We start from the raw sequence: 7,159 nt of genomic DNA, 5'->3' as shown, positions 1-7,159 counted from the left end.
CTAAAAATACTTTAAGTTATAAGAAGTCAGATCAAGAGGTATATTTTCATAGAGCATTATTGTTTCGGTTGCTGGTTAGGAAAACAAGTATTTCCATTAGTTACATTTTAAGTATTTATCAGTCATGAGACAAAATAATTTGTTGTCCAAAATAATAAGAGAAATGCTGAATTTGGACGTTTATATTGTTTTTCGTCCCAAAAGCACGCCTATTGCTAGTGCCTCGCAGTACCTTTGCCCTAACAAAGGTGATGTCAAATCACTTGAAATAGTTTCAAAATTGCATATTGGTGCGGCTCGTGCTATGTTTAAGTTGGCGAAGAACGCAATGAGCGATTGCAGGCTGGGGACATTACGATATAACCAATTCTCCATTACTTGGCCAAGCATTTTTTGTCCCATTCATTATTAATTTTAAAAAATGGCAATTTTTGAAAAACTAAAAATTACCAACAGTTAATTTTACTTAAGTTCTTTTCGGGCGAACGGTTATGGCATATGTATATGCCTCAAGCGAGCCGATCACCAACCACTTAAAACTGACCGTTTCAGGTGTGGCAACGTTCCCGTCTGGAAGAAGGAATACAGGTTAATTTTCGGTGCAGAAATACTCCCTATTTTTTATGTGTCTGTTTGTGAATGTTACATCCGGCATAGGTCAAAAAGTTGAGAAAACCCCTTCTCCTGTATTACAGCGAGAGGTTATACCCCTGAAATCTCCTTGCAACCAAACATGAACGATTAGCTAATGTGATCGTATAAGAAAACTTGACACCGTATAGACCTTAATTGACCAAGTACATATAAATGACTAAATAAACAAAATAAATTAAAAAATAAAAGTGAGGGTGAATCTGAGAGGAAAGGGGGTCATCCCCTCGCCAAGAAAGGAGCCAAACAGTGTAGTATTGTGACGCTATTGAGGGTGCTAGGCATAGCACACAGCGGAAATTATAGATGGCGCTCTGCCCAGTAACAGAGTCAGATGTTAGGCGCGCAAAACTGTGTGTCAAGCAAGAGCGGCGCACAGGCTCCCCCTTGTACGTAGTACGATAGGGCAGCGAAAGTCACTGCTTGGTCACATGGGTGCGTACGCGGGAATGGTCACAGCAGCGCGAAGGCTTTACAAGGCGCAACGGGAACGCGTTACACGGGAACCTTGTATTGGGTTCCATCCTGCTTCAAAAACCCTGAACTGTGGTTTGAGCAGAGCAACTGAGCGGCCATACAGGCACAGTAAGACCCTCGTACGTTGGGTGGTTATTGTGGCTAGTCCCGAGTGGTGCGTGTGTCGTTGAGGGGCTTGGTGGGTTAATTGAATATGTTCCTGCGTTTGAATACTATGGATTCACATATTTCATTGCCTGCAAGAAAGAGGATCTAAATGCTGCTCAATATGTATCCAAGATTTATAGAGTTTGTCAAACAGGCCCAAATCTCGATGCATACACCATGGATCGGATATAGTTTGCTGCAAGCAGCTCACTTTGGACCAGCGGGACCTGATCTAGTGGCATCATCGGGCCTCCATGCAGACGAGCATGTGTTGTATGCTGTGTTTGTCAAGAACCAAGGTGCTCTGGGCACCAGTGATGTACCTACCGATCGCTTAGCATTGTTTGTACAGGATGACTGATATCTTGGCTGGCTTCAGAGAGGCAGTACGGGGCTGTATTCAGGCTGGAGATTCGTATTCTGTAGGCCATTTGCAAGGATCATTCTGCAGCAATTTTCCGGTAAGAAAAATGTTTGCGCTGTTCCAATAAAAATTACATGTAGCATTGTGTATACATTTGATGGGTCCGCTTGTCATTCAAATAACATTGCCTGAATCTCCCATTCTTTCCGATCTTCCAAGTGGGAGCAAAAGAAGGATCCTGAATGAGGTTTTACGGGGCGAAACATATTTTGGAGGCAAAAATTAGATATTTATGATCTCTCCGTTAATACTGTGACGCAGCGCCCCTCCGACGAAGGCGAGGGCGCCCTCCTCGAGGCGCGGCGCATCGGACGGCACGTACCGGAGAGTCCCTGAGCAGCTAGGGACGAGTGCGTTGGGACCGAAGTATAACCCAGACAGACCTGACTTGAAATAAAAACTTTGCCTGGACACCTGACTTATATGCAAATATCAAAGTGGCTGGTTCATTCATCAACAATCCTTCAATCACACTTAACCAATACGGGCGCTCTCAAAGGGAAGACTGTGTGACTAGACCTTGTCCAGAACAATGAGCCCCACAATAACCCGTGTGCATCCAGTGCCACCGGGACCTGAATAAGTCAATAAGGCTATCTCAGGGCTAATACACCACTCACAACTTGCGCTGCAAGGTAGCAATCCACCCTTAATCGACCGTAAGCTCCCACAAAGAACTCTTACTGCAACTCTTAATGGCAAAATTATTTGATATGGCAAGACCACTGAAAAAATATGATTGATTCTGAAGCTGCTAAGATAGGATAAAGCTCTGGGTTCCGTCTTGTAATTGTAGGAAACATTCCATGATCGTTAACGTTTACACCGGTGTAGGTAACAGCAATATGAAAGATTTCTTTTTCGTAAGTTTGCTTAAAACGTTCAGAACGCATTCTTGAAAACAAGGAATGTACCTAAATCAATCTTATCTGCTTTGTTTTCGCTACTTACCTCATCAGTTTAATGTGCTAAGTCCTCCACATGGCTACCATTCCTGTCAACGCACATATGACATCTTCGTAACATGTGCGTTACTGCTCGGTTGATCATTTCAATGTCTTGACGGAGATTATTGACTTCTTCCACTATTCTTGCACGTTAACTCCTGAACACTAGCTGAGGGTGTAGTGAAAATTTGGTTCGTAAGTACGTAACACCATTAAAAGAAATTGCTGACTTTTGTTATCAATATGCAACTTCTGACGGTTCTTAAAGCAAAGGCATTGGGTATTGTGCACACTCGCATGGTCTAGCCTTGTTACTCACATATGCAAACTTGTCACAGTGCCTATTTCAGTACCCTTTAACACCGGTCTAGTTTATTCATTCATCTGTGTCAATAACATCACAAGCTGTATACCATTGCAAAGAGGGCATTCTGCCCTTTCTAGAGATATATTTCTCTTTCCCATATATAGAGTAGTTTTGCTATTACAGTAATTTTTATCTCGGTATACTTTTTATGTGGACACCCTATAGAATCATCTTGTAAGAGGAAATGATTTGGCTGCACTGGCTTGCCTCACAGCTGCTACAATATGGTTTGAAGATCAAGTGAGCAGTATTTGACAAACTTTTCTTTGAATGGACCACTACGGAAGTGTACGGGTACAATAAGGTACAAAAAGGTACAAAAAGCATGGGTACATAGTTCTTTACGCACGACTGATCATGTTTTGTTAGGATGCTGTAGTTCAGTGGACAGTGTGCAGCAAACAAACAGAACCTGAACTTATGCACATGCGTAAACTGTACGTTGTGCACTTTTCAAGATTATCGTCTCCGGATGGAAATGCCTATAATTTTGTATTAGGCTGGTTTTCTTACAAAATAATAATTGAACATAAACAATACAGTGATCTACCGTAGATGTCGAGAGCTTCAAGGAAAAATCGTACAAATGTTACAGATGTACACTTTTCATTCGGGTGCATCAAGGGCGTTATAAGAAAAAAAAGACAGTCAACGGGGTTGATGACGAATAACTGTCTGACAGTTAAAGAAAATAAATAAGCAGTAAATTACATGAAATTTGGCTTCCTTATTGCAGGTTTAAAGTTAATTGATCCAGCACAGCGATTTCCTTACGATAATGTATATCAAATTATCTAAATTACCAGGAATTGAATGCCAATGATGTCCCTCTCCTTTGGCTGGGGCTATAAGCAGTGTCCATTCTCATACATCGTAGCTGGAGGAACAATCCGTCCTCACCCTTGAAGTGCTGCGGCAAAATTGATTCCCTCGATTTTTTGCTCCCTTTGGTGGTATACGCTCCGAGAACTTCCGAGGTCTTTTGTGTACTACTTTTCTGTCATTTTGTCACCATATGTGTGAAAATCTGATCTGATCCTACTCTTGCATAGCGACTGGTTTTCCGAGACAGGTCAGTCAAAAATATCAACTTTACTGACATGCTTAATGCGCGCGTCACGGTGGTCTTGAACTTTCACAGGCCGTAACAACAAAATTGTAACTTTGATTTAGACTGAGTTCTATAAGAAATCGGACATGGGACAGTCGAGCTCTTAAGGGACGAATTACCCCCGGCTGTGTGAGAATGGGTGTAAATCCCGGGGATGGGGGTATTTACACCCCCTCCATACGCTTTGAGGTGGGGGACAGGCTATTGAATCACCCCATACCACTTTTTTTCTGGTGAGCAAAAACATTAAGTTGAGTGTGAAGAATTTTCGCTCTTCCCAAGGACTATAATGTTCACGCCACCTTGGTCTTTGAGGGTTAAACATCAGCGTACATGTATTTCCTTACCACACGTGCGTAAAAAATTCCCGGTACTCATAAACTAAGGAATTTTTGAAAAGCCATAAACACCTATTCTGATGTAAGATTCGGCACGAATATTACATATAATAGATACACATCACCCTGTCTGTAGTGTACATGGTGACCCCCCTGCTTTTCAAATTTCCGAAGGTCAAGAGTTGCTTAAGAGTCGGCATATAATCGGTGAAGAAGTAAGACAAAAAGAATGCCAACATGCCTGATAACTGCATTTCGTACGACGGAGGTGTCAAACGCTATTCCACTTGCCCACATTAGGCCCTATGCATGATCAAAAGGATTTGAGTCTCACGTTAACTGAATATGTATAATTATGTGCCTGATCGAGTCAAGCACTAACATTTTACCGAACTGGTGCAACACTGGCAGGTGCTATTGTATTCGTTTGCTTATAATGGGATAGCTTTCGTTGTATGTATCCACACGTGTGTTAAATGGTCCAAATGAAAGAATACCATAACAACTTCATTTATGTTTTGATCCGGCTAGTTTAACTTCAGGACAAACATTAAGTGGTTCAAGTCGTGATTACGTAATGCTGATTATTTTTTATCAATGACAATATTTGTGATGTTAACAATTCATTTCGGATGCGTTGATCGCTTTGAAGACTGAATCAACTAAACTGATGCTGCGCAAAAATAGGTCCGACAATTATTTTCAAGGCGAAAATCTTCTTCGAAAATTCTTTCACTTCAAATGGCCAATACAGTGTTAGGCATGAAGTGTGATCCATCACTATAAATAGAAATAATGCGGTTAACCGAGTCGTTACTTTGCTTACGAATTGTTATCAGGGTTATTGTAAGCATAAATCAAGGCATTTGTGACAGTTTACACGAGTGAAATGTAACAAGGAAAAATCTGATCAAAAGAAAAGATTTTTGTGGTGATGTTAGGGAAGTGTAACTTGTCGTGGTACTTGCAAAGGCATTTTGGGACTTTTTGGGTTCTTTTGTATTTATTAAAGTTCTTTCTCCTTGCATCATTTTCATCCATCAATGATTTGTCTGGAAAGGCATCGAGGGACATTATGTCTGAGCATGGTTGTAACAGGCTGTACACTTTTCAGGTGCGACCTCTCCAATGTTTAGTGCAGCCACTTCCTGGAGACGGGGAGATCTCCATACGTGCAAGTTTACACCAGCTTGGACTCTGGCGGCTTCGTCTCCGAATCTGTCCTTCCATTCAGGTAGGCCCAGTGTGCGCTTCACTCCTGCCTTGAAAGCTGAGTGTGCCATTTATGTCAGATTCAAAAGTGGTGAATATGGGGTAACAGCTTGATGGTAAAGATGTCGGCGTGAGGGGGGTAGTTCGGCGCGGATGAGGCCGAGCGTTGTATCAGACATATCTGTTCATCTGCAGGGAATAGCATAACTCCTCTTATGTTTCTCTCGTCACAGTATCCGAAGACATTCTGTGAACAACCAGTCCTACAGAAATGGAAAACGTGACATTGACTTGCTTGCATCTCCGGCCTTGAACGATTTGTCTTGCTGGCTTTCCACGAGCACGGTCCTGAGACCGACGGGTCCATATGCTATACCCAGTCTCATCGATGAACACATTGTGTTCAAGCACATCGACCTGTAGAGACCATTTTGCAAATCTAACTCGTTCATAATACCCGCGGCGAATTTCTTTGTTGGGGAACATTTTCCGTTAGCTCACGATTTACATTTACCATCTAGAGGTCTGGTGATGGTACTGGTGATCACGAAGGGCTTATCGGGAAGATTGGCTCGCAATTGATCATTGAGTTGTAAAGTTAGGAGGGGCTATCATGTATATAACGCAGAAGGACATCTTTCATGTCTTCGTCAATCTTCTGGTTTTGGGGTCCTCCTAGTGGCAGCTTATTACAACGACCATCTCTAAGATATACAGCAACAATTGATCTGGTTGTTGAGTGTTTGATGCCCAATGTATTTGGTACCTGGAGATAGTCAGCGTTGACATCCTCACAGGCATCAATGAGGCGATTCCAGTCAAAGTCTGAGATTTTTCTGTATCTCCTTCGTTCAGCCATTGCAAGAAAGCATGTATAAACTCTCACCTCGCTGGATGATGATGCGATTCTGGCAGAGGAAGGAATTAAGAAGGTTCCCTCAGCGTCAGTGTTTATGTAGGATTCGTACAATTATAGTCAGTATGTTTCCAAAGGCTGCATGAATGGTTTATTTTAGTCATGAATATTCAAATTTAAATATTCAAATATTAAAATGCAAACTTCTGTTACCACACAAACGAATTCCAATTCGTTACCAGGCATAAAATAAGTAACGCTTCCCGCGCGAAATCGCCTAGATATTTTATGAAATAGGCTGAGTTCAAATTAAGGTGAATGCAGGATTGTTGATTGATGTGCATTCGATTTCGCGCAAAAATGAACGTCAGCATATTAAACCACCGCAGTATCACGAAATTGAACGCTGACTTTACACAGCTTTATGAGATAGAATTTTCATTTGTTAAATAAAAACGGGATTCAAATCTTCGTTGTATTACGTTCGAAAACGAATGCTAATATAACTAATTCATGTACTCATTTTCCGAAATTGGCCGCGAAAACCTATTTTATGAGACGACTGCACAAGCAAGGCTGTGAAGAGCCCCTGTCTCACTCAGACGATTCGAACCGTACCCACGCTGGTA

The 7,159-nt window shown here is 41.8% G+C and overlaps 1 pseudogene; it reads right to left on the bottom strand.

Moving 5' to 3' along the window:
* Positions 1-5,535: 5,535 nt before the first annotated feature.
* On the bottom strand, positions 5,536-6,533 carry LOC147799439 (uncharacterized; annotated as a pseudogene).
* Between the last annotated feature and the right edge of the window lie 626 nt (positions 6,534-7,159).

This window comes from Acanthaster planci, linkage group LG04 (genome assembly GCF_054643075.1).
Source record: "Acanthaster planci isolate LZ-2023a linkage group LG04, COTS_SCS, whole genome shotgun sequence".
NCBI lineage: Eukaryota > Metazoa > Echinodermata > Asteroidea > Valvatida > Acanthasteridae > Acanthaster > Acanthaster planci.
The sequence above is the reverse complement of the archived record's forward strand: the minus strand, read 5'-3'. Positions and strand labels throughout refer to the sequence as shown.